A 26,122-nucleotide genomic window follows, 5' to 3' on the forward strand; every position below is an offset into this window, starting at 1 on the left:
ACTTAATATTGTTGCAAATGATAAAGTTTGGTTTCTAGCATCCACATTAGGCAGTTCACAACAGGTTGTTATTCCAGCTGTAGGGGATCGATGCTCTTTTCTGGCCTCTATGGGCCCTGTATTTACATGCAAATACACACACAAATGCTTTCATGTACACACACACACACACACACACACACATGCGCGCGTGCGTGTGTGCGTGCGCACAAGGACATGCACACTTGCATACATAAATATAATAAACATTTAAAAAGCAAACAAACATAAAAAGACATGGACTTGTACTCCCCCTTTCTGTTGTAGAAGTCTATTTTTTGTTGCCTCAAGGAATAGGAAGAAAACTACTTTCAAAAGCCCAATATTTTTCATGATGGGGTGTTATGGTTTTGTATAAAGGGAGGGATCAGAAAGAATCTTCAAGGCAAGTGACCCTGTTTGGAAAACAATAGATAAGCTGAGTTAGGGGAACTCTTAGTTGCTAAGTGAGTACTGCACCTTTTGGGGAAAGGCTGCCCATAAGTAGCCTCATCTGCCCTCCTTATGCTGTAACCTGGGTGTGCATGGAATTGTCCCTTCACCTGTCATTTTAACTTTTTCAACATATGTTCCATGACATCACACCAACCACGTTCAGGAATATATTCAGCCCTTTCCCGCTGAGTATATCCCCCCCCCCAAATAAAACCTCCAGGCTTTCTTCATTCAAGGAGAACATTACCTGAACTCTCTTTGCCTGCTGCTGTAGGTGATCAATCTCTCTCTAGTCTCCTATGTCTGAGTAGTGAGTAGTGTTTGTTTTGGCTTAGCCCTACCTTGAGGTGTGAGCCCATTGGTTTCTGTTACCAAACCAACTTTCTGTGTTACCCAAGATAAAATCAGTAGTCTTGAGCAAGATGGGATGGTTTGTCAGGCCAAATCACAATGTAGGGACAGTATCCTGTGTGGTGAAAACACAGGTGGAAATCCACCATGCTAGGGCAGCATCTCTCTGCTACCTACAGGATGGAGCCAGTGTCTCTGGTTGAGTGCTACCCTGGAAGTATCTGGGAGCCCCAGTGAAAACCAGTGAATTCCTTCATTTCTGCACTGAAGGAGTACCAAGGGTTGAGAAAGTCCCATGACAGTCCCCTGAAAATTACCAGACTTCATTTTCCATTTATATGGTTGGATGGAGCAACCTCTGAGTAGAAAACATAGAGACAACGTTTTAAAAAATATATGGTTTGTGTTACATCGTATGCATGATGCATTCATTTAAAAAAAAAAAAGTCCTGTGTTAGTTTGAGGGAGAAAGATAAAGTTGCTTATAGAATGAATGGGAAAGGAAAAGAATGAACCTAAATCATCCCAATTCTTCCTCCCCGTGTTAAGTGATCCCTGGACCAAACACAAGTAATTTAGAGTCTTGTTTCAGAAAATGCCTGCTCCTGAGAGATTAGCAGGAGAACTAACTAAACCATTTGCTTATCACTGCCAGCAGCTTGCTTAGTGGGACTCACTGCAAGACCCCTCCTTTACTTTACCTGTCAACCAGAAGGAATTAGGCAATGCCATTCTCATCTCAGTTCTCCGGGAGTCATGATCTCCTCAAGCCTGATTCTCAGGGAGTCCCAAGACAGAATTAGCAACAGCCTTCTCTCCTCTTAAAACTTTTCAAATGGCTCCCCACAACAAAACTTGGAGCAAAGGTTTCTCATAAATTGGGGTGGAGTACTATGGCTGGACAGTTGCCCACAGTGTGGGAAGCATAAACAAAGTAGTCTGTCTTTTCTAGTAAAGGGTTAAATAAGACAAACCCCCACTTTTAAAAAGAATTGTAATTAAGCCACTTGGCAGATATTTAAACTTAAATTCTTTTTATTTAAATCAAAATATGTGCTCAAGTTTGCATCTTCTCAAAGGTGGTAGTTTTCATATCAGCTGCACTCCTTTGGTGTGTGGAGCCAATCTCTGATCACTCAGAGTGAGGAATAGAACCCCTTCTGTTAGCGAAAAGACAAAACAAAACAAAAAAAAAAAACAAAAAACAAACAAAACAAAACAAAAAAACATGCAGGACTCCTGCTGCCTGATTTTCCAAGACTATGTACACTTCTGCAGAGGTAAAATTTATTTCCTTGAGGCAATACCTTGGGTTGTGTGGTCATTGTCCTGGTACACTGCCCCCCCCAGTCTCATTTCTAATATGTAAGCAGCTGAATTCATATCAAACCTCGAATTAAAAATCAACACACATATCCATGGCTTAATAGGAAAATGCCTTATCCAGTCAAGGCAGGAACCAAAGGAAATCCATTCACCAGCACCTTGCTTTGAGAACTAAATCTTTGAGGCTATTTTAATTGGGTATCAGATATCTACTCAGAAATCAAATATCTCAGTGACAGGGTTCCCTGGGTAGTGAAGTCAAGCTGGGCTCAGGGTATTCTGCTGTTCTCTAGAGAACCTTCCCGAAAACCTTATGTTCTGTGGCCACGGAGGTAGTGAAGGTGGGCAGAGGAAGATACAAACTGCCATGTGAGTGCTGGGAACCGAACCTGGTTTCTCTGGAAGAGCTGCTAGTGTTCTTAACTTCTGAGTCATTTCTCTGGCCCCTAGCTGGAATTCTTGACTTTAATCCCAGAACAAAATTTCAGGACTAGTCAAGAAAATTCAGTAAGTTTATTAGTTTGGAGACAGTATGCTCAAAGAAAGCTGAGTGTGGCCATTAGCATTGCTAAACAACTCTGGGAGCTTATGTCCTCTAAAGAAGGAGATTTATAACTAAGGAGAGAGAGAAAAAGAATATGGAGGACTACTACTCATTTCTTCATCAAAAGGGCAGGGAGATTTTTTTTTTATAGTGAGAAGATAGGGTTCTGACCAATTTTATATATGAAGAAGAAATACAATTAAGATAAAGCCAGATTAAAAGTTAAAAGCCAGCAGGAAGTAGTTTGGAAAGAACGACGCCCAAATTCCCAAATATTGTCTATAAATGTTTGTTACCAATTAAATGGACTTGGTTATATAAAATAAATAAATAAATAAATAAATAAATAAATTTTAAAAAGTTAAAAGCCAGAGTGATTTCATCATAGGCTAGAGAACGGGGTTTCTCAACACATGGTTTTTGCCCTGGTGCGGTTCACTGCTGTCTTAACCGTTTAGTTGGTGGTGTTTGCTTGCAGAGAGTACTCCTTCCAGGTACGGTTTTGGCCTAAGGAAATCCCAAGTAGCTATGTCAAAACTCTACATGGGGTCAGTAGGAGATTCGAGTCAGAGCGTGAGCACATACACGGGTGAGGGCAAGAAACTCTATTCCTGTCTCAGGTCTCCTTAGCCTTTTTCGGCTTTCCTACCCTGCCTTGCTTCTGCTAAGAGTTTTAAGTGTTGAAAGAGTTCTTGGATTCCAAGTTATCGAGTTATCGGCATGTGTCTGCTGACATGGAGGCCAGACTGGGTGAAAGAAGCTAAGGAAGCAGGGATTGGATTCCCTGGAACGGAAATTACAGATATCTGGGAGCCACCATGAGGGTGCTGGGAACTGAACCCAGGCCTTCTGCAAGAGCAGCAAGTTCTCTTAACCATGGAACCATCTCTTCAGACCCAGCTGTTTCCTTATATAATCCAGGGCCACCTGCCCAAGGGCGGCCCTGCCGGTGGTGGGCTGGGCTCTCCCCACACCAGTCATTAATCAAGAAAATTCTGCACAGACTTGCCCACAGAGGCCAATCAGATAGAGGCAATTCATTCCTCAACTGAGGTTCTTTCTCTCTTTCCAGGTAACTCTAGCTTGTGTCAAGGTTAGGAAAACTAACCAGCACTGCCCTGGTGTCCTTGATACCTAGATATTAATACTGTTCTGTGTGAACATTTGTAGACTTCACTGAAGTTCATGAAGTCAGGAGATGGGAGAAAATAATTACTGATTTTTCTCTTTAATTGTCTGGATTGGAGGACAAAAACAAAGAATCTCACCTCATTCTACTGTGTCTTGTTAATTTCTTGGAATTAACTTGCCCCGTTTTTATCTTAAAAGAAGCTGCTAGAATGAATCCTTGTTTTCTAGAACAACATGACAAGGACATTTATAAAAGTGAATGTACTAGAAATTATGTAAGAATGCTGAAATCATTTTTCTCTTTGTAGACAGGCTGGGAGTTCTTTTCTATTTATATGCAAATGTCAGATCCCATAGCTTATTATATTTTTTTTGCACAATTCTCAAATCATATTTATTGCACAAAGTTTAGATGAGTGGAATCCTGGGTCGATAGCGAGGCCATTCTGATATTAGGCTCAGAAAATTCGTCTCTGAGTCAAAATGTGCTTTTTCACTCTGCATATGGTTTGCTATACACATCTTAACTGTCACACATAAATTACTCCGTTTTGTACAAGAATACAATGATTTGTTGATTTTTAAAGTCAGCGTTGAATTTTAATCATTTTTAAAGGGTGTGTGTGTGTGTGTGTGTGTGTGTGTGTGTGCATGTGAGATACCTGGGGAGACCAGAAGAGGGTATCAGAGTCTCTGAATTTAGAGTTTAAGGCATTTGCGAACCCATGACGTAGGTGCTGGGAACATACATCCTCTGCAAGAGCAGTTCGTGCTCTTAACCTCAGAGCCACCTCTCCAGCCCCCAGCATAACATTTTAAAGGAAACACCAGCCTTTTGGGTGTGCAGAAATGCCCACTTTCTCCTGAAATATCTGCCATCTTCTATTTGTGTATTAACTTTCCAGTCTTTCCTGAGTCCGTTTAAGCTTTCCTGGTCTCTCTTTATCTAGTTGTCTCCTTTGTCCCTGTGTTTTAAGTCTTTTCTAGGAGAGCTGCCTGTAATTAAAATGATTACTAATTATATTTTTAATCAGCTCCTGTCTAATGAGAAATTACAAAAACAATTTGGTCCCTACTGGGAGGTGAGTGACCAGGAAATAATCGCTGTTTGGTGATGAAGTTCCTCATACTTACAGGCTTTTCCACAGATAAGGGCTTTTGTGAGTGTGTGTGTGTTGCCTCTTTAGAATGGATTGGGGTAAAAGTGGGAGAGAAGACAGTGAACTTTGGATGTGGTCTCATCTTCTTCTGTGTGAGATAATTTTTCCTGTGATAAAATATCCTGGAAAAAGCAACTGAAGGAATGAAGGATCTATTTTGGCTCACACTTTGAGGGATGCCAGCAGGAGCTTGAGGCAGCTGGTCACATGGCATCCACAGTCAGGAAGCAGAGAGATGGAGGCTGGTACTCAGCTCATTTTCTCCTTTTTCATTCATCCTGGGTCCCGAGCCCATGGGATGGTGCTGCCCACATTTAGTGTGGGACTTCCCATTTGATTGAACCTAATGAGATGGTTCTTCACAGGCATGACAATTTCTGTTGTAGATAATTCCTTATAGGTGGGCCCAGAAAGCCATCTCACAGGTGATTCAGGATCCTGTCACATCGACAAGCCATGTTAACCACAGCAGCTTCCAAACTTAAAACAACAGGAAAATGCAAGAGTTATCTGGGGCTTGTGTTTAGAATCTGTTTGATTAGAAATTCTTCTGTACTCTGTGGACAGTGCCATCAAACCAAGCTACTCCAAAAAAAAAAAAAAAATGGCTTTGGGATTTAGGGCTGTTATTAACTAATGTATAATATTTCCTTAGTTCAACTTTATTTTCTCCTTCCTAGCCAGTCATATTTCTTCTTATCTGGGGCCATTCCCAATGAATATAATGTCTTTAGGCTCTCTCTCTCTATCAAAACAAAAAACCGTAAAAACAAAAAGCAAAAAAATTAAATAAGTAAATGAAAAAAACAAAAACAACAATAAACCCAAAACCAGTAAGACAAAAAGTATTAAAACAACACAAAACCAAAAAGTGCACAAAGAAACATCGAGTTCATTTTGTTGGCCAACTAATTGTGTGCATGGAGCCTGCCCTGAGTGTGCTTGACACACCCACTGACATTTCATCAAAGACCCAGAAGGTATCAGTTGCAAATAGCTTCTTCATTAGGGGTGGGGAATCTTGTATTGTCCACTTCTCCTTCTCAAAACAAAAATTTTTATAGTTCATTTTGTATCGTAGATGTATGTGCTGGTTTTTACACCATAAGTGAACAGAAATGAGCTGGTGTCACCAACAGAACCTTCCATGCATGACTGACTCTTGAGGTGGCTTTCTGTCTGGTCCCCTCTCCATATTGGGTCCTACTCCCAACCTCTGCTATAGATGCTCCCACACCTACTGGTGTGTCACACACCAATGTGAAAAAGAAAAGAACAGACAAAAGAAACAAAAACAGAGATACTTTGGGGAAAAGGCTCTTTAATTTACAGAACCAAGGCCATGCTATTTTATTCTGACTTATTTCTTCTTCCAACCATTTTATTATCCATGCGTATAAATGTAGGTCTGATTTATTCCTTTTCAGTTGCTGATTAATACAAATTCACAATCTGTTTTCCCAGCCCAGGGGGCCCGGATGCGTTTCAGAATGTAAACATTGTTTGGAGTTTACACACCGGTAACATATTTATCTACTGTGTCTTACTTAACATATCCCATTGAGGTCTGGGGTGGGACTTCACAATCAAACACATTAATTTTGGGGCAGGGAGACATATGGAATTTACATTCAGTGTCATAAGTAAATAGAACAAATGAAGAAACAACTTCTTTATAATTTAGATTGGGTGTTGCTGCCAAACAAGATTTGGCTTTAAACAACAACAACAAATCAGAATCGTTTTGGCCTTCAGAGATTTTTAGATTTCAGAGTGAGAAGGGATTGCAGACTTGACATTAGTTGCCTGTTTCACACTGTGCAGTGCACATTCTAAACCTTTGGTGCTTTGCTCTGTGGTCCTGATGGGCAGGGGCATAGTTCCCCAGAGACATCTCCCATGTTGTATGTTCAAAAGTGGACCTCCTACAGACTATAGAGCCTAAAAAAGAGCAGTCAGGTATGGTTTTGACTTTGGTTTGCAGGTACCCAAAGTAACTTTGCAGGATAAGGAAATGTTTCATTATCCATGTTTGCTATTGTGATTAACTGTTAACCACATATAGCTATGAAGAACATAGAGGTGTTTGCTTATCCAGAAAACTGAAGTTTTAGTTATGTTTAATTTCAATGCGTTGACTTAGTTTTACTTTTTAAAAAATAGTATGCAAAGCAATGGGTTTCATCATCATATTTCATACATGTTGAACCTTCCCCACACTCCTTGTCAGTCCCTACCGGTTTACGGTTTTCTTTTTGTTTCATTTCCTTCCTATAATCTTCTCTTACATTTTCATGTCACATATATCCTCTTACTTTCTTTCCTTTCTTCCTTGGGACCTCTTTTTTTTTTTTTTTAACCTCTCATGGTGCCATTTCTGGTCATATGACCCACATACATGCAAGTGCATGCACATATATACAAATGAGAACCTGGGATCTGCATTCAAGACAGAACAGGCTGACTTTCTCTTTGTGAGCCTCAGTTACTTCATGGGCCAGGAATTTCCAGTTCCACCCTCGTTTCTGCAAATGTCCTTCTTTGTGGCTGAGCAAGCTTCTCTTGTGCATATGTACTACATTCTCTTCATCCATCTTGCTATTGCTGGATACCTAGGCTTGTTCCATTTCCTCATTATCCTGAATAGAGCAGAAGGAAACGTGGATATGCAAATACCCCTATGGTAGAACTTAGAGGCTCGTGAATAAATGCCCAAGAATGGAATATCTAGATCATACAGTACTCTTTTTCTTTAGAAACCTCCACGTTGACTTCCCCAGTGGCTGCACTGTTTACACAGCCACCAACAGTGAACAGTCTCATCAGCATTTGCAGCCATTTATTTTCTTAATGGTAGCCATTCTGGCTGGAGTGAAATAGAATCCCAAAGTGCTGTTAACTTGTGTTTTCCTAATAGCTAGAGATGTAGGAGGCTTCTAAAAAATATTTATTGATCATTTATGTTTTACCTTCTATTCAGTTAGCCCATTTAGTGATTGGAATGGTGAGGTTTGGTGTTTGCATTTTTCAGTTCCTCACAGAGTTCAGATACTAAGCCCAAAGTAAAGTTGGCAAATATGTTTCCCTCCTATTGTATAGCCTGTAAGTTCCTTTTCTGTGTAGAAACAGTTTAATTTTAATTTTATATAATTCTATTGGCTAACGCTCATGTCTGTTTCCTGTGATGTTTCAAGTATTTTACTTCAATGGGTATATGGGCTCTGGAAGCCTTTGGGGATGAGAGAATAGTTATCAAAAAATACTAAGAATCAATAGCAAAAAAAAAATAAGATTATTCCAAAAAACAAACAAACAAAAGAGCTTCCATTTCTTTTTGAAACCTGAAGTATTTTCTTGGTGCATTAAGAACATTGGCCCTCCCACAGGCTTTAGCATCCCTGGTTCTCTGACTTACAAACTCAGAATAGCCCACCAACAAAGGGATAAGGATGACTAGCAGATTCTTCACTTTGTTGTGGGCAACTCATGTTCTCCCAATATTAATACAAGTTTTACTTTATTTGTGTTTAATTTTATACATGTGTATACATGTGCTTATGTGTAAGTGCAGTGCCTGAAGAGGCCAGGAGAGGGCATCAGAACCTCTGGAACTGGAGTTATAGAGGGTTGCAAGCCATCTATCACAGGTACAGGGAACCTAACTCAGGTCCTCTGGAAGAGTAGCCAATGCTCTTAGCCACAGAGCCATCACAGAGCCACCTCTAACTCTACCAAATACAAATTTTAAAAACCCATTGTGAAGCTGTTTTGTTCCTTGTTCCCTTTTCATACAAAGTGTTAACAAATTCAGAGTCGAGTCACACATGGCTTGAACCCAAAGCAGGAGAGTGGCTCTGAGAACTGAAGTAATTTTCAACACATGACTAAGAAACTCTGTGCAGATCCCTCCAAACTGTTAATGTTTAAAAACAAATGGTCGATACAGGCTGCAGCGATCACTCATGTCTGATTGATTGCCTGTCTTTGAAGGTGAAAATGTACAAATAGACTGAAAGGAAAAAACACACTGAGGGGCTATCGATCCAGCTTAAGTATTCCAAGGGCAGGCCAGAAGTGTGAGTAGGAGGCTTGGGGGAGCCCTCTGCCACTGAGGGCAAATAGCACATTTCTGCCTTCACAAGCTTGCTCTGCTCTTAGCCTATAGTCTTATGAGTAATCAGCTACCTAACCACAGTCCAAACAAAAACATTTCACAAACAAGATGGATGTAAATCCTCCTAGTATAGCCTTTTACCCTGTGGGGGGGTTGTCTTAGTTGAGGTTTCTGTTGTGATGAAACATCAGGACCAAAACAGCTCAAGGGGGAAAAGGTTGATTTCATCTTAGACATCTGGGTACCAGTGGATCACTGAGAGAAGTCAGGGCAGGAACCGATGCAGAGGCCATGGATAAATGCTGCTTACTAGCTTACTCCCCATACTCCCCGTGACTTGCTCAGCCTGCTTTCCTTCAGCATTCATGACCACCTGCCCAGGGTTGGCACCATCGATCAAGAAAAATCACCATGGGCTCTCCCACAGGTCGTCTGGTGGGGACATTTCTCAGTTGAATCTCCTTCTTCTTAAATGACTGTGGCTTGTGTCAAGTTGACATGAAACTAGCCAGCATTGGGTAGCTTGCGGTTGCATTTAATTCTCCAGTGGGTCCCACACCCCCTTCTGCCCTCCTTGTGCAACTGCATTTATACACGCGCACACACACAGTTAAGAAAAAAAAAAAAAACTAATACTGAGAATTTATCAAGAATCCGGGAGTCTTGGGGTCATGGCTTGTACTTACTTCACAACAAGGCCCACAAATCTGTGTTACAATCTAGTTTAGGTTTTTAAAATCATTTGCAAATACATTGAAGAAGAAGAGGACAAGAGGACATTTTTAATTTTTAAAAGTTTTATTGTTTTTAGCTATATAGGATCTCACTATGGAGCCCTGGCTAGCCTAGAACTGAAATTCATCAGACTCTGCCTCTGGAGTGAAGGTGTGTGACCACCACATCCAGCCATTCTTTTTAAGCTTAGTACACAAGTAATTTATAATTTTCTTTCCACAGTGAAATAGTTTTGTATTTATCCTAAACATATGTTCATTAATTACCAAGCTCTTAGAACTTACTGTATGGAAAAGAGCATGTGTAGGTCTTGAGGAGTGTGGGCATGAGTGATGTCCCACTGAGGTGACTGGTATTCTCCTAGGTGCCTTTCATAGTTTCAGTCCCAGCTGCTGGGGTGGGGTGGGGGTGGGGGAGGAGCAGGTCCAGGTGGAGGAGACCAATGCAGTTTTCACATCTCCTCAGCTATGTGCTATGGCTTGGTGCTTTTGCCTTGAGGCTTTGCTGAAAGGCATTAGAAGGTTTTGAGCTCACATTTACAGGTAACAAGGAAATGCATGGATGATCCCTCCTCCACATATAGCCCTCTGCTAACACAGAGCATAGGGAGTTAATCCAAGATCCAGCCTCATGTCCTCCTGCAGACCAACAGGTCCAGTAGGGATATTCTGGTCCTTCAAGGACCCTTTGGTTCTGTGTCCCCCTGTAAAGACCTTTGCACCTTGTCTCTAGGTCAACTTTTCTATTTTATCTTCCCAGCTCCTTCACTCATGCCTGGCCCGTCTTGCAAATGAATTTGCCTTTGCTTTCATCTGTGTCTTTATCTCAGGATCACTGCTGTGTGAAAGAAACCAGGCACAAGTGATGATAGCACTTCTGTTGTAGTAAATGTCAAAAAGGGAAGGGGATCTATAGAGAGGAGACAGAGAGGAAATTGGTTTATTGGAATCTTGAGGTCTCTTTCAAATTGTAATTTTTGACCTGTTCCCCCACCTCCCCACCGCTACCCCCTCATCCCCCCCACCCCCCCACCCAAGGCTTGGCAGTATCACAAAGAGAAGAGTAGTTGTGAGTTTCTTTCGGACCATCTCTAAAATCATTCAAGGTTCCTTGCTGCTTTCAACTCAGCCTATGTGGGGAGACATCTCTGGCCAAGTGCCACAGTGAAAGGATGGTTATCTCTCAGAGAATCCCATTCCATGGCCAGATCCCAGTGCCCCCTCCCAGCCAATCACTATGGATAGAGATAAGGATGAGCTTGTTCTTGTCAAGTTAACAGAATCTGACTAGCTTTCTCCTTGATCTCAACTCTTTATGTCAAAGACCCAGCACCATTAACCCATGATACGTGAAAGCCTGGCTACATGAAACACCTACACAAGGAGCTAGCTGACTTGAGTGACAATGGATCTCCCATAAGCATCACTCTAGACATCTTTGTGTCCTGGAGGAATCTCTTCCAGGAGATGTGTTGAGTGAAATTAGGGCTTTGCTGGCACCAGTATCTCCTGTGATCTGCTGGAGCTTGTGCAGACACCGGCTGAGACAGATAGACAGCTCTGAAAAGGCAGTGAAGCATCCTCTAGCTGCCCCACCCCCACCCCCAGGAACACACTTGCAGTTATGTAATGAGGGAAACAGATATCTCATGGAGCAAGGCCAATCTAATGGAGAAGCAGGAGCCACCAGAAGCCTCCATATCTACATGGCTTGAGTTTCATTCCCAGCAAATTAAGGGGAGTAAATGAATGTCATTATTTGATTTCATAAGATATAAGCTGCTAAAACTACTTAGATTTTCTTGAAAATATTCTTGGTTGGAGAACAAGGGTGCTTTATGCCTTGTGCCTCTGCCAAAGTCTTCCCTTCTCTTCCCTCCCTCTTCCCTCTTCCCTTTTCTTCTTCCCCTCCTCTTCCTCTTCCTTCTCTTCTTCCTCCTTCTCCTCCTCCTTCTTTATCTCCTCCCTCCTTCTTTCCTTCCTCCTTTCCTCATTCTTTTTCCTCTTCTTTTTTTTTGGGGGTGGTGGTGGTGGTGTACATGCACATGCCTGTATGTGTGGAGGCCCATGGTCAACCTCAAGCAAAGTCCTCAGATGATTTTAGACTGACATGGTTCACCTTGTTTTTAGACTTTGGGTCTCTTGTTGGCCCAGAAACTTACCAAATTCAGGTAGTGTGACTGTCCAGCGTGGCCCAGGTGTTCTCCCATCTCTGCCTCCCCAATGCTGGGGATCATACTCAGGTCCTCATGTTTGTATGGCAAGTACTCTCCCAACTCAGCTATCATTCCAGCCCTCAATTCCACTTTATACAGATGATAGATGCTCTTGTCTCTCTTCATCATTTTTAAGGCCGCTCATTCGACACAAGGTCCTGTGGGGTTTTGGCTCCTGGGAAGATGGTAGACTCTGCCCCCTTGTGGTGATCCATACAATTGCTTTCAAGGCTCTGAGAAGAGCATCCTGATGATGCCCAGCTGGGAAAGAAAGCTTCACAGTTCTTTGTCCACCATTGTCAACGACAATTTTCAAGATGGTGACTGGTGTGAAACAGGCATGAGGTATGAACACTCAAAGGATGACCATGTCACATAGACAAGGATCTCCATTTTTTTGTTTGTTTGTTTGCTTGCTTGCTGTTTATGAAACTGATTCTTAGTATGTTGCTCAGATAGAGATTGAACTCTAGACCAACCTGGCTTCATACTCACAGAGATCACGTGCTTCTGCATGGAATGTGTAAGTCAACCACGCTTGGCCTGGGGAATGATTCTTTTGGTGAAGGTGGTCTCTAGCATGACAGTGTTTTTGGGTGCCCTGAGTGATTTGTGAGCCAAATAGATTTGATCTAAAAGCAGACTGTGACATAGGTGCTACTGAACGGTCACTCACAATTGTTCTGTATGTGAAAACACGGCCAGAATCAAAGCAAAATGTCCACTGCATTAAAATTAAAGTCAAGAAAGAATTCCCTCTGGAGAGATGGCTCAGCCCTTAAAGGCTAGGCTCACAACCAAAAATATAAGAAAGAATTCACTCTAGCTCCATGTAATAGGAGAAAGGTCAGGACTCCATTTAATCTCAGTTCTTCTGAAACACAAGTGCTATGGAATATTTAATTAGACAAAGATGTGTTACATTTATTCACAATGCATTTATTTAATTATGTAAAGGTGTGTTACTTTTGTTTATGTTGCATTTGCTTAACGACGGAAGGATGTGTGTTTAATTATGTAAAGATGTGTTGCTCTTTCACTGTGCCTGCCTAAGCTACCCGATTGATGTAATAAAAAGCTGAACAGCTAATAGTTAGGCAGGAGATAGATAGGCAGGGATGGCAGGCAGAGAGAATGAGTAGGAGGAGAAATCTAGGCTTGAGAGAAGGAAGGAGGAGAGAGAAAGAGAGAGATCCCTGGAACCATCCAGAAGCTGCCAGGCAGCAGACACAGTGTAGGACAAACAGAAAGGTAAAAAAAAGCCTAAGTTGTTGGTTGGTGGTCCAAAAGTAAAAGCCTGCTATGCACAAGTGAGTCAGTCTTTGAAAGTAGCAAGGATCACAGACTATCACTTTGACTTTGCCACAGGGAAAACAACTTTCTCAGGCCTTTCTGGTGGGGGTGGGGTGTGTGTGGTGGGGTGGGGTGGGGGGTGGGGATGCTTTACCTAAGGTAACTGAAGGCAGGGAGGTTATCATCTTATCTTCTTTAGGGATCCAGCTGAGTGGAAGGCTCTCAGGCCCTTAGGAAGCATAGCCTGAAGTAGCGAAGCTGAAAAGAAGCTTTTTAAAATAAGATATCTACACCCCTAAGCCAAATGCTCTGGAAGGGGTAAAAGGATGACCTCTGGGTTTTAGTCTATTTGTGTCCTGGGAGATGCAAGAAGTTGGCTACCATGTAACCAAGAAGAAGCAGGTTGCCCTAGCAACAGGTACCTCCCTAGTCACAGGGCTATGATGCTATAATGAGTAGAAGGAATATTTCATAATGATTGTGTTCAGGGTCTAGAGAGATGGTGTTCTTCACATGGAACAGCACAAAGGCAAACCTTTCCCAGGGCAGTTTGGGACATTTCAGAATAGCTTTGAAATATAATAACTAAAGTGTCTTGATGGCTTCTGGGGACTGCCAGTTGCTCATCAGCTCCCTGGCCTCCGGTGTTTTGTCTGGGTACCTCTTTCTTCATTTTTACCAGGTGGCTGTGCGACCAGAGCCCATTGTCTTTCAGGAAGGACATCTGAATTATGGAAGCCCAAACACTCTGTGTGAACTGTAAATAACATTGGAAAGTATTTGTGGTATTTCGTGGAGTGTCTATAAGAACTTTGCTCCCAGGAGCAAAGGGAATTCAGTGGGAGAGCCTTCCAAGGCACATTTGAAGCAGATGACCTCTTTGGTGCACTTGCTAAAAGGACAGAGGTCAGCAGCAACAGGTGACTTTCATTCTGTACTGGCAGGAATGAGGATAGTCTAGAAACGTGTGTCTCTCCCTTTAGCCATCAAAATACTGAAGTAATGAACCAGAAGAAGTTGGAATTTTCTCAAGAGATGTTCCTGTAAGGGATGGATATCAGCTCAGGAACCCAAGACCAGATTCTCAGCATAAATGACATTTGTTTGCCCCAGACTCACAGAGGCCAGGGAATAAGAGACAAAGATGGGACAAACAGGATGAGGGAGAAAGGGAAGGAAACAAGGGAAAGAGGGCAGGAATATTTACCCCGAAGGGACATAGGACTGCCTCTGGATAGAGGAGTCAGAGCTGGCACATAAGGAAATGGCAGTTTATAGAGGTAAAGGGGGGAACCCTGTTGTTAGGATGAGGTATTTCCTTTTAATTGGGCATGTTAATTAGGTGGGCCAAAGGAGGCTTTTGATTGTTGGACTTCAATACTTTAATAGCTGCACATTGGCAGTCAGCTTCGGGAAGAGGAAGTGGTCAAATAGGGGAGTGGACATTGGTGGCTAGCTTTAGGAATGTAATCTAAGGGTTTTCAGTCAGGCAGAGGGAATGAGGGAGAAGGGCAAGGCCTGCCAGAGCCATGCCCACCATGCACAAGCTGGCCAGAGTCACTTCAGTCTCAGATTGGTAGAGGAGGGGCCTGACTCCTGGTCTTAGTCACAGCAGGGGAGGGGACAGCAGCAAGGGGTGGGTGAAGCTCATCTCCTGGAATAAGAACTCACCCTGTTCTGACAACCTTGCAGGAGAGAATGGAGTGTAGACAAGATGATGGGCAGGACCATACGCTGATGGGGACTCTTACCTATGCTCACACCTCTTGTCTTTTATTTAAACCTAAATCTCACATCAGGACCCCTGCAATGGAGTTGGAGGTCACAGAATGCCATCCTTCTTCCCAGTGTTGCCGCCTTGAATAATATTTTTTTTTCCTTCTTCCTCTGTTAGCTGTGACTTGAAATGAATTATTGAAGACATGGTGGGCAACTTCCTTTGTTCAGGCCCAGACTCTGACCCCTAGCTCTAGTAACTACTCCACAGCTGAGCTCTGGAAACTCAGACTCCCTTCACAGGCGTCTGCAATGTGTGAGGTCTGAAAGTGGAGTCCAGCCTCACGTCAGGCTCAGTCTGACTCAGGAATTAAAAATGAGTTTTGCATTCTGAACAGTGAAAGCTAAATCAAAGGAAGATATTACTGAGTGGCATTTGAAAGGGATATGAAATCCAAATGTCAGTGTCCATAAATAAAGGTTGATTAGAACTTAACATTGTTTTCAACTACAGGCCCTGCCCCTGAAGCATCTCTTCACACCCTCCCCACCTCCTGCCCCTCCCGTTCTTGACTCATAGCTTCCAACAAACCCCTGTGGAAAGCCTGTTAAACCTGATATTGTCTAGGAGAAAAGGCTAAGTCCCCGATTGTCCAGTTAAAACAAGTTGTATTTTAGGGTACACCGGGGGCTGGCAGGTTGGTTGCCTCACCCTAAGTCTGGATGTGGGAGTGGAGTCCCTGCTGGCCTCTTGAAGTCCCTCTTAGAGGAGAGAGAAGGTGTTCACGGGTGATTATACATTGCTAAGTGGATGCAATGAAAGGGGAGGAACAAAGGCAAGGATGTGCATCAAGCGAATGGGGTTACAAGCAGTTTACATCAGGCCTAAGAAACAGGAGCTTACTCTCAATTACAAATAGAATCTTTATTTAGCAAGGGCTTAACACAAGACAAACAAGAACTTATTCTTTCACTAGGATTTAACACAAAGCAAACAGGAATGCCATTTTAACTCTCTTAGCAACAACAGAACTCTTAACCTGCAAGGCATATTTTCTTGTTTTGGTTCCCCATTAACTTTTGAGGTATTTGTTCCTGTTTTGTTTCACAAGGTGCCTGTAAATCTCTGACCCTTTAACATTCCTTGGGTGCCTGGATTCTAGGAGGATGACAGACATTATCCTTAATTCCCCAAGGCAGTTTATGGATCCCAGCTCACCATACTCCAGGATATTTGAGGCTGAGTATTGGTGGCACAACCCACATCCATGGGATTGGCTTAACTAAATGTGTGCCTCTACCCTGACATCCTCAGAGTCTTAATCTTTTCCAAAAATTCTTTATACCTGATACCCTGATACCCTGCCTGCAGGGTGCTGTGAACCATCATCAGCCACATGGTGAAAGGAAACGTCCTTTCCCCTGAGTCCTGTAAGAAGGGACCCCCCCACACACATATATACACACACACTCATACACACCACTAACACTCATTCTCACTTCCTGTGAGACCTGTGAAAAGGGACACCCCCCATACACACACACACACACACACACACACACCCTCACTTCCCCTGAGGCCTGAGGAGGGGACCTCTCTTTCCCTCTCCCCCCCCACGCACACACACACACACACACACACACACACACACACACACACACCCTCACTTCCTCTGAGGCCTGAGGAGGGTCCTCTCTTTCCCTCTCCCCCCCCTCACGTGCGCGCACACACACACACACACACACACACACACACACACACACACACACACACACACCCTCACTTCCCCTGAGACCTGTAGTAAGGGAACTCTCCAGCACACTTGCCTCCTCACTTCATTGTACCCTTTCATGTTGCTGTCATTCTGTATGTGGCATTAACAATGCTCAATCAATCTCTTATAGCAAAGGACACCTAAGTGTCTCCCTTGAGCCCCAAACCCTACACCTTTCACTGTCTACCAGCATGGAGCAAGCACATTGTTTATTACTGGACTTTTTATAGAGAACATTTGCCCACTTCGGAACCAAGGAGAGGGTCTGAAACTCTTCCCTTTCCACTTGCGGAACGACTTCCACCTCTCTTTGATATATCAACTCTACCAACAGAAGAGGAGTTGCCCCTGGATTGTGTCTAGGTCTGTTCTCAGCAGCTGTGTGCATGGCTCTGACTATGACAGTGACAGTGTGCAATCAGACTAATGAGAGCCCAGGGCAAAGGCTTCCCTGAACCGCTCCCTGTGGTTCACACTCATTTGCAGGACCATACTGTCAGTTTTCATTCATCAACAGATCCTCCTAGTGAAGCCTGCGATTTTGCCACTTGGAGAAGATAAGAGTGTGGAGGAGCCAGCCTTTGTCTGTAAAATTTGCTGTGCCTAACAAGCCAGGGTTGCAAAACTTGATGAATAAGAGAGTGCAGAAGATTGGTGACCATAGACAGGGACGAAAAAGACTTAATGGTGTCTAGCCTGTGCATGTTCCTGAACTGGGGGGACATGAGAGGGTCTGGAAGTGCTTGAGGAAATGGTTTTCTACCTCACCTTATATCCTGCTTACTAATAACTAAATACCAATAAATAACCATAAACTAAATAAGACCAAATAAAATAATAATAAAAGAAAATTATTATTAATAAATAACCTTCCTTCTGGGACAACTTTTGGCCATTGACCTAAGAATTTAGCCTGTGACCAACCAGCACAATCTTTGATGAGCTCTGTATTAGTCAGGACATTCTTTGGAGGAACAGAAGTGATAGAATTAGGAACAGGAGTGACTGGATGTGTGTGTGTGTGTGTGTGTGTGTGTGTGGGGGGGGGTTTGAAAGAAAATGGACCCCATATGGAGTGGCACTATTAGGAAGTGTGGCTTTGTTGAAGTAGGTGTATCCTTGTTGGAGAAGTGTGTCACCTGTCACCATGAAGGTGGGCTTTGAGGTCTCATATGCTCAAGCCACACCCAGTGTGACAGTTCACTTCCTGTGGACAGAGAATCACGACATAGAACTCTCAGACCCTCAGCTCCTTCTCTAACACCATGTCTGCCTGCATGCCACCATGTCCTACCATAATGATAATGGACTGAACCTCTGAACTATAAGACACCCAATTAAATGCTTTCTTTTAAAGAATTGCAGTGGTCATGGTGTCTCTCTATAACAATAAAAGCCTTGACTAAGAATTTATAAGATTTATTAGAGTGGCTTACAGATTGTGGCCAGTTAGTCCAACCATGCTGTGTCCCAATGGAAAGTCTAAGAATTAGCAAGTCTCAGCTAATCATCAATATACATTGAACTCTCAAAGATATAAGCGTTAATGTCAGTGAAGAAATGGACTTGCTAGCAAGAGTGAGAGCAAGCAGGCAAAGAGCAAAAGCATTCTTCTTCTATGCCTTTTATATAAGCTGCCATTGGAAGGTGTGGCCCAGATTTAAGGAGGATCTTCCACCTCAAATGATCCAATTAAGGAAAAATCCCTCGCAGGTGTGCCTAGGTACTTGGGGTTTTAGTTGATTTCAGATGTAGTCAAGTTGTCAACCAAGAATGGTAATCCTAGGTTCACTCTGTTTGGGACTTTACAGCTTCATAGACATGCCTTCTCCATCTGTGACCCACACAGTAACCTGTTAGAGTGAGTATGTGATAACATTTTCCCCACAATGACTACATCCACTGAGGAAACTGATGGTACCCTGCACATCCTAGTGTTTTCAGGATGTAGCTCAGTGTATGCAACAAGATAGGTGATTGGAGATTTCTGAGGAATGAATGGGTGATGAGATCACACATTAGATTTTTTAGGAAATTATGTCACCAGATGGAAGCTAAAGGACAATTTTCTTGCAAGTTTAAAATAAAAATTCCAGGGGAGGCAAGCTGCAACCTCAGCAGCTGCCCAGAGGATGATGGAATGGAGAAGGAAAGAAAGCCATGAGGTTTAAGTTGGCATAGAAATCAGATGCATGTTAGACAAGAAGCCACATCCAGGGAGGGAAGCTTAGAGGAAAAAGTAAGGAAGCTCAGAATTTGGGGGAAGCCCAAAGCATTAGGGAGATGTCTAGGAAAGAGATGGGAGTGGAGTTACACTTTTCTGACTTATGACCCTACTTGCTACAACTTGGTTTGCCACTGTGCTTGAAGAGGGAAAAGTAATGTGTCTCATTAAAAGACTAATCAACCCACCTCTTTAGCCTGGCTTAAGACCAGCCTTCCCTTACCTCCAAGGTGGTCTTTTGGCCAAGTGATTGACCTACTGTAACTGGATTGTCAGGCCTCCACCCAAGCCAGAGGTTCTGGTCTCTTGACCAATAATACTTTTCTTAATGGGCCTTTACTGCTGCTCTAACACCATTTAACAGGATATGAGGAACACTAGGGGATGGTGGGCTACTGGTATTGTCTATACCAGATACTCACACTTGTCTACCACATCTCAGTCTTGGTCTTCTTATGCACCATGTGCATGACGTGATACCTGCTTAGCACCAGATGTGTTTGACTAATCTGGACCAGGACCATGACCTGGTTGACTTCTGGCAGCATCATCCCTTCCATTCCTCATCCATTCACAAGTTCTGAGTTCCATCTATAGGCCTCTAACCACATTCCAAGTATTCCGTGCTTTTTGCAGGTTTTATACATGGCCGGTTATTTCCTTAGTGATGACACCCCCCCCCTTGATTGTTCTCATTTATCTTTCTGTGGGGAGTTGCAATATCACTTCCCACAAAAAACCTTCCATGGCTCTCCTGAACTGAGGTTGTGTCCTCTACCTACACTCTATCCATGTTCCTGTGGACTTTGCACTTACTATATGAGTGTAACTGTGTTTGGGACAGGCTGCATTCATGAGCTCTTTGAAGAGGGCCAGCATCTCATTATGTCCCAGAGAAGGATATGTGAAGCTAAGATATATAAATGAGATCTGCTGCAATAAAAGCTTCTGGGAGGAGCTTAACTGAGGCAGGAAAATCCATCATAAATGTGAATTGTACCATCCCATGTGCCAGTCCCAGACTAAAGAAGGGAGAAGAGAGCTAGCTGATCCAGATACTGGTGTCATAGTGAATCTCTGCTGTCAACTTGACACAAACATGGAGTCACCTGGGAAGAGGGGATCTGAGTTGAGGAAGTGCCTTCATCAGATTGCCCTGAGAGCATTCTCTTAATTAATGCCTAATATGGGAGAGCCCAGCATACTGTGGGTGGTGCCATCTTAGGCAGGTGAACTTGGGCTGTATAAGGAAGCAGGCTGAGCAAGGCCCTGGGAGAAAGCCGGTAAGTCGTGTTTCACCATAGTCTCTGCTTTTAATTCTTGTGCTGGCTTCATTTGATGATAGACTGTATCCTGGAAGCCAAAATAAACCCTTTATACCCCACAGGTTGCTTTGGTCAACAGAAAGCAAACTGGCATTTCTCACTCTTAGCTTCCTAGTTACAAACATGCAAGCAAGCAGACTCCCGCTCCTTGCTGCCCTAGGGGCAAACCACTCCTACCAGCATGTCTTCCTTCAAACCATGAGCTTCTGTAAATCCCTAAGTCACTTCTTGTTGGGTATTTATTTGGTCACAACAATAAGAAAAGTAACTAATACTACCCGTAAGCTCTCTGCCCAGGCCTCTGGGAGAATGTAATAATCCATGTGAATGATGCCTGTTTGATTCATGAGTCTTCTGGAGTTAGCATATCAAGATCCACCAGAGCAGGGGCAAACCAAGGATGTGGCCTGCTGCTATGGTGATTGTCAGAATGTACTGATGGATGGATATATGGAAGAGTAGAGAACTAAGCTACTCAATAGGGGATAGGTGAGAACATGTTCTTCAAGGCTAAATTTGAGTCACAAGTAAGTTGACTTTTAGCAAGAGACAGGAAACCTAATGATCCACATTCTAAGGATATTTCAGCCAGGATAAAACCTGAGGCACAGCATCAGGGGGACTCTTAATACCAAATGGAGCGTTTCATCTAACCTGGCCACTGTGCCCTTTGCAAGTGCAATAGCAGTCTTTCACTGGTCCCTCCCTGCTCTGGTTCCAGATAGCTAAGCAAGAACTTGAAGGGGTGTCACACAGGAAATGCCTTGAAGGAAGCACTTGTCATATTCCTTAAATAAGGGAAATGCTAACGACCCTGTTGACTGGTGGCCATTAACTGATGTCATTTGTCTTCCCTGGGCTAATAGAAAGAGGTTCTCATTTTAAGCCATCTTCTTGACTTCTCGGTACCTTCATCCATCTGCAGAGATTTTTGGAGTGCAGGCTGAAATGGAGTTTGGAAAGGGCAAAATGTACGTTTGGTTTAATGGTGTGAGGCCAACCAAGGAAAACAAGGCTATAAAGCAAAGAGACACCATCTCCTAGCACTTGTCTCCAGGGTCAGGAATGAGAGGGTTGGGCAAGAAGAGGGAGGGATCAAGATAAGAACGAGTGATGTCAGAGTGTAGTCTTCCTCAGCTTGATTAAACAGGTTTGTGGCTCTAACACACTGAGTTCAGACCTCTTATGCCACCGAAACCAAAGGGTAAATCTGTGCCAGTCACATTTCTTTAAAGAAACAGAGCCAACAAATGGATGTATGCATTAAGAGGGAATTTGCTGGATTGGGTTAAGGAATACAGTCTTGGTGGTCCAACAATGGCTGTCATACTGGAGACGTCTAGTCTAGTAGTTCAGCCTATGGGCTGCATGTCTCAGCACTCCAAATCTGGCACTGAAGACCTGGGGAATTCCTGGAAAGTTGCTGGTAATCTGTCTATACGGGAAGCCGAAAGAAGTTAATTGTAATGTCAGTGAAGGCTCATGTTTTATGGAAGTGGAGTCCAATCATGGCAGGGTAGGCATAGCGAACACTGTCCTGCAGATACTAGCAATCAACTTCAGTGATACAGACTTCTGAACTGAATGACTGTGAGTCTGAAGCCTCCTTACTATTCCTCAGCGATTGTGGATCTTGTGTCAAGCCTCATGCTTGCTACTCTGTACCAGTGTCCTTAAACACATCTGGAGTGGAAGCTACTTTGGCTGCCTCTGCTGAGCAGCAGCCAACACATCAAGGACCTGGATCTTGGACCTGGATCTTAGAAACTGTCCATAGTGTTCTTCATGGTGTGACTGGGGCAATGCTCACACCCAGGCCAGTCTGTCCAAGCCCATTACCGTGCCATAGCCAGAAGAGCACAGAGGCTACTCCCCTACTTAATGGTGGATATAGAAATTTCCTGAGCTCTGTAAAAGCTCTCTATGATGACTAAACACAGTACAGATGAATTTCCATTATTGATCTGAAACTGGGGGGGGGTATGATAAATGAGTTAATCAACCAATTGTCTCCATCTAACAGGAATACAAAACATTTCATTTTTATTTATTTTATTACATTTAACTAATTTTACCTGATCAAGCGATGAGTTTGATATAATTGACTCACTCAGCTGGCATATTTTTGGGTAATTACCATTGTTGTGGTGTCCTCTCCTTGACACAAATGAGTTCCTTACCCTCAGAAGACCCTGTTGTCTAGAGTCTCTGTTTTCTAGGTGTGGCCAGAGTAATAGAGACAGACCCCAATCTACATGAAGCCTGGAAGAGGGCAGAGAGGTTGTGTACATCTGAAGCTGCTACACTTTATGATGCTGGAAAGAGCAAGCCCAAAATAGAGAGATTTGGTTAAACAGGAACATAGGGGGGAGATTACAAATCAGTAGTGCACCAGGCCAGGGCCCACTCCTTGACATGTGGTTTAATGAGCCCACAAGCTGTCTCCTTGGACTGAACAAGTTCTGTCTGATTTTCTATCACGTTCAAGCAAAGATTCGAAGGCATGTCCATGCAGCTTCATAAGAGACAGTTCTTGACCTTTACCTCAGAGAATGGGAAGGGAGAAGAGATGCCATTTCAAGCAGGAAGGACATTTGCCAAGACATGCATAGCCCTTTGAGAACCTCCCACTGATATTAAGATTAGGATAGCAGAGGCTTGTACTTCTTCATGGAAGCTAGTTGTAGGATTTGGGTCTCAGAGGCTATACCTCCAGGAGAGACAGCTGTGGGTTCCTGGAGGTTGTATGTAAATGACCTGAATGTGACATTCAAATCTTGAATACACATGGCTCAGTAGATTTCAGGAAATTAAAATGTGCAAGATTGATAATGATCATTTTCTGATGATTCACAAATAATCAGAACATTGCCCTTGACATTTGCAGCTGTGTTGGAGGAGGTGTTGCATGTAGACAAGCTACAAAAATAAAGAGAAACACACACACACACACACACACACACACACACACACACACACACACACACACACACCTCCACCCACCCAGGGCTGCATAGACTCCCAGATTCTACAACTCATGTCTTTCCATATAGATAACCCAAAAAGTACGAAGATACCACGGCAATCTCATCAGTAATTCCAATGAGTCGTTGGGATTCATCTCACTGCAGGCTAGATTGGGGAGTGCTTCCTCAATTTCTTCTTTCCTGGCAAAGAAAATGGCCAGAGAGTTATAAGGAGAATATTCTCCTTAGTGAGAACAATTTATTCCATTGCTCATCCACCAGCAACAAACAAACAACAAGCTGTCTAACGACAGCCATGTTCCTTTGTCAGGTGCACAGATGTCAAAAAGAGCAAATCAAATATGCAAAGACTCAGGTAAGGTGAATTATGCTTTCTGGCTTTGTATCAGATGTCCCTTTATTGCCAGCAGAGGGGCATGATGGGAGGCTAACTTCTGCTCCTTTCACTGACCAGCAACGGTCACTTCTGCACTCTGTTTCTGCAGTTCATGTCTTCCCCCAGGGCTTATTGAAGGGAGGGAAGGGCTCACACCCAGAGACACGATAAAAAAAAAATGGAAGGATTAATTATACCATTAATGAGGAGTGTACTTCAGTACTATAGAAGGCCCTCCAGCAGGCAGCTGTTTGCAGACCCACAGGGCTGAGGCTTGCTCACTTTCTTGAGTTCTAACTCAAAAAACGGAAGGCCTGATGTCCTCTCCCCTTCCAGCTCCCTCCTTTCCAGTTCCTTGCTCTGTTTTTCTCTCTTTAATTGTGTGTGTGTGTGTGTGTGTGTGTGTGTGTGTATGTGTGTGTGTGTGTGTATATTTCAGAGAGAGAGAGAGAGAGAGAGAGAGATCATGCATATGCCTGTTCCCATCAGTGGGTAGAGGTGCATGCAGACCATGGTGTATGGGTGTACCGTAGACATTAGAGGATAACCTCTGGTTGGTGTCAGTCCTCATCGTCTGCTGTGAGATAGGATATCTTTTCCTTTGTTCCCCACCACGGATACTAGGCTAAGTTATCAGTGAGCTTCTGGGGATTCTCCTGTCATCCACTCCTATCTCACTTAGAAGAGCCCAGATTATATGTTTGCTATTACGTTTGTGTGGGCTCTGGGGATCCGAACTCAGGCCCTCATGCTTGCATGACAGGAACTTTGCTCACTGAGCCATCTCCCCAATTCCTGTTTTGTTTTATTTTTGCAGTTTCAAATAGATCATCTCTTTTTGCAACTCCAAATAAGTCATCTTTGAATTTTCTACTGAGCTACAGAATCTGGAGTCTGTTCTTTATATATGACAAGGACCTGTAAAAGGGACCTTGAGTCTTGAAGTGACACCTTGATCAAGCACAACATGAGACCAACACACTAAGGTTTTCAGACATGCAACTCACTTATACCATGTTCTTATTATTTTTTTCTTTTACCCAGTTGGGTTTCTGTAGCTGAAGTCTGTAAGTTAACACTGATGTTAATAACATTGGAAGGAAAGAGTGAAGCAAATTGAAGATTAGAATTGGCTGGACCCAGGCTAACCAGGGCAGGGAGTCTTCCAGGAAAAGATGGCACTGGGTGTGGATGACATATGAGTCAATCCTGCAGACCAGAGAAGAACAGGTAACTCAGAGGAGCTCCCATGGATGTCCCAGGATGGTGACATCAACTGCATTCACTCCAGAGTCATGATCTGCCTGGTTACTCACACCCTAGTTTTCAGTCACCCTGTAGAGAGGATTCAGTTTCACCATGAAGTTACAAACAGTGAGAGAGATAGAGATAGGAGGGAGAGAAAAGGAATAGGAAAGGGGAGGGGGAGGGAAAGGAAAAGGGGAGAGGGGAAGCAGAAGTAGGGTAGAGAGGAGAGAATCTAGAGCATGTTTCAAAATGAGCCAAGAACTTTGTCATCTCAGAAACAGTGGGTGGGAATTGCCCTATGGTGGCAGCAGAGGGGGAGGGTAGCGTTGCACATGGAGAATTCCACTCCGGGTGACTTCTTTGCAAGCTCCAGCTTGCCAGAGACTGAGTCTTTGAGCTAATTGTTGTCTGTCTCTAAGTGACAGGGATTAAAGAAAGAAAGGAAGAAACCAGGTCAAGGGCAAATGTCAGAACTGAGGCAAGAAACATCTTGCAAAACCCATGTTCTCAGGAGGCTGAGCAGGGATCTTTTCATCGCCTCTTATTAGCCATTTCAGAAGCAGGCCTGGAAACAGTATGGCTGAGTCTTTGGCTTAAATGGCATTTTCTGAATGAAGTACATCCCTAGAGACCAGGGTTTCTGTGAGGATGGAAGGCGGGGAAGAAAGAGGTGGGGCATGGAGGGAGGGAAGGATGAAGGAGATACACAAGGCTGGAATGAGAAATATACAGCAAGGTTATATACCCATTACTATCATAATGTTTACATCTTGCTTCTGATCGATCTGCTTTGTCAAGCTGAGCTGTGCCTGACAATGTGTTCCTAAAAGCAACTTGCTTTAAAATTCTTGTGTCTGGTGACATGGCTCACTGGAACTTGCCACCAAGCCTGATTACCATAACTTAATCCTACAAGTTGTCCCCTGACCTCTACACTCATGCCATGTTATGTAAGCCATCTCCCCTCTAATTATGAGAAAAAAAAAAAATTCTTATTGATTCGTGCAACTGAAATTCCAATTTTAAAGCAAGCAGTCACTTCTCACCTTCAGCGTGAGCTAGAAATAGTGAGTCCCAGGAGGGTACTAGTGTTCTTACCCTCAGGCAACCAAATAAATACAAACAAAA

The sequence above is a fragment of the Phodopus roborovskii genome, unplaced genomic scaffold (assembly GCF_943737965.1).
Source record: "Phodopus roborovskii unplaced genomic scaffold, PHOROB, whole genome shotgun sequence".
Classification (NCBI taxonomy): Eukaryota; Metazoa; Chordata; class Mammalia; order Rodentia; family Cricetidae; genus Phodopus; species Phodopus roborovskii.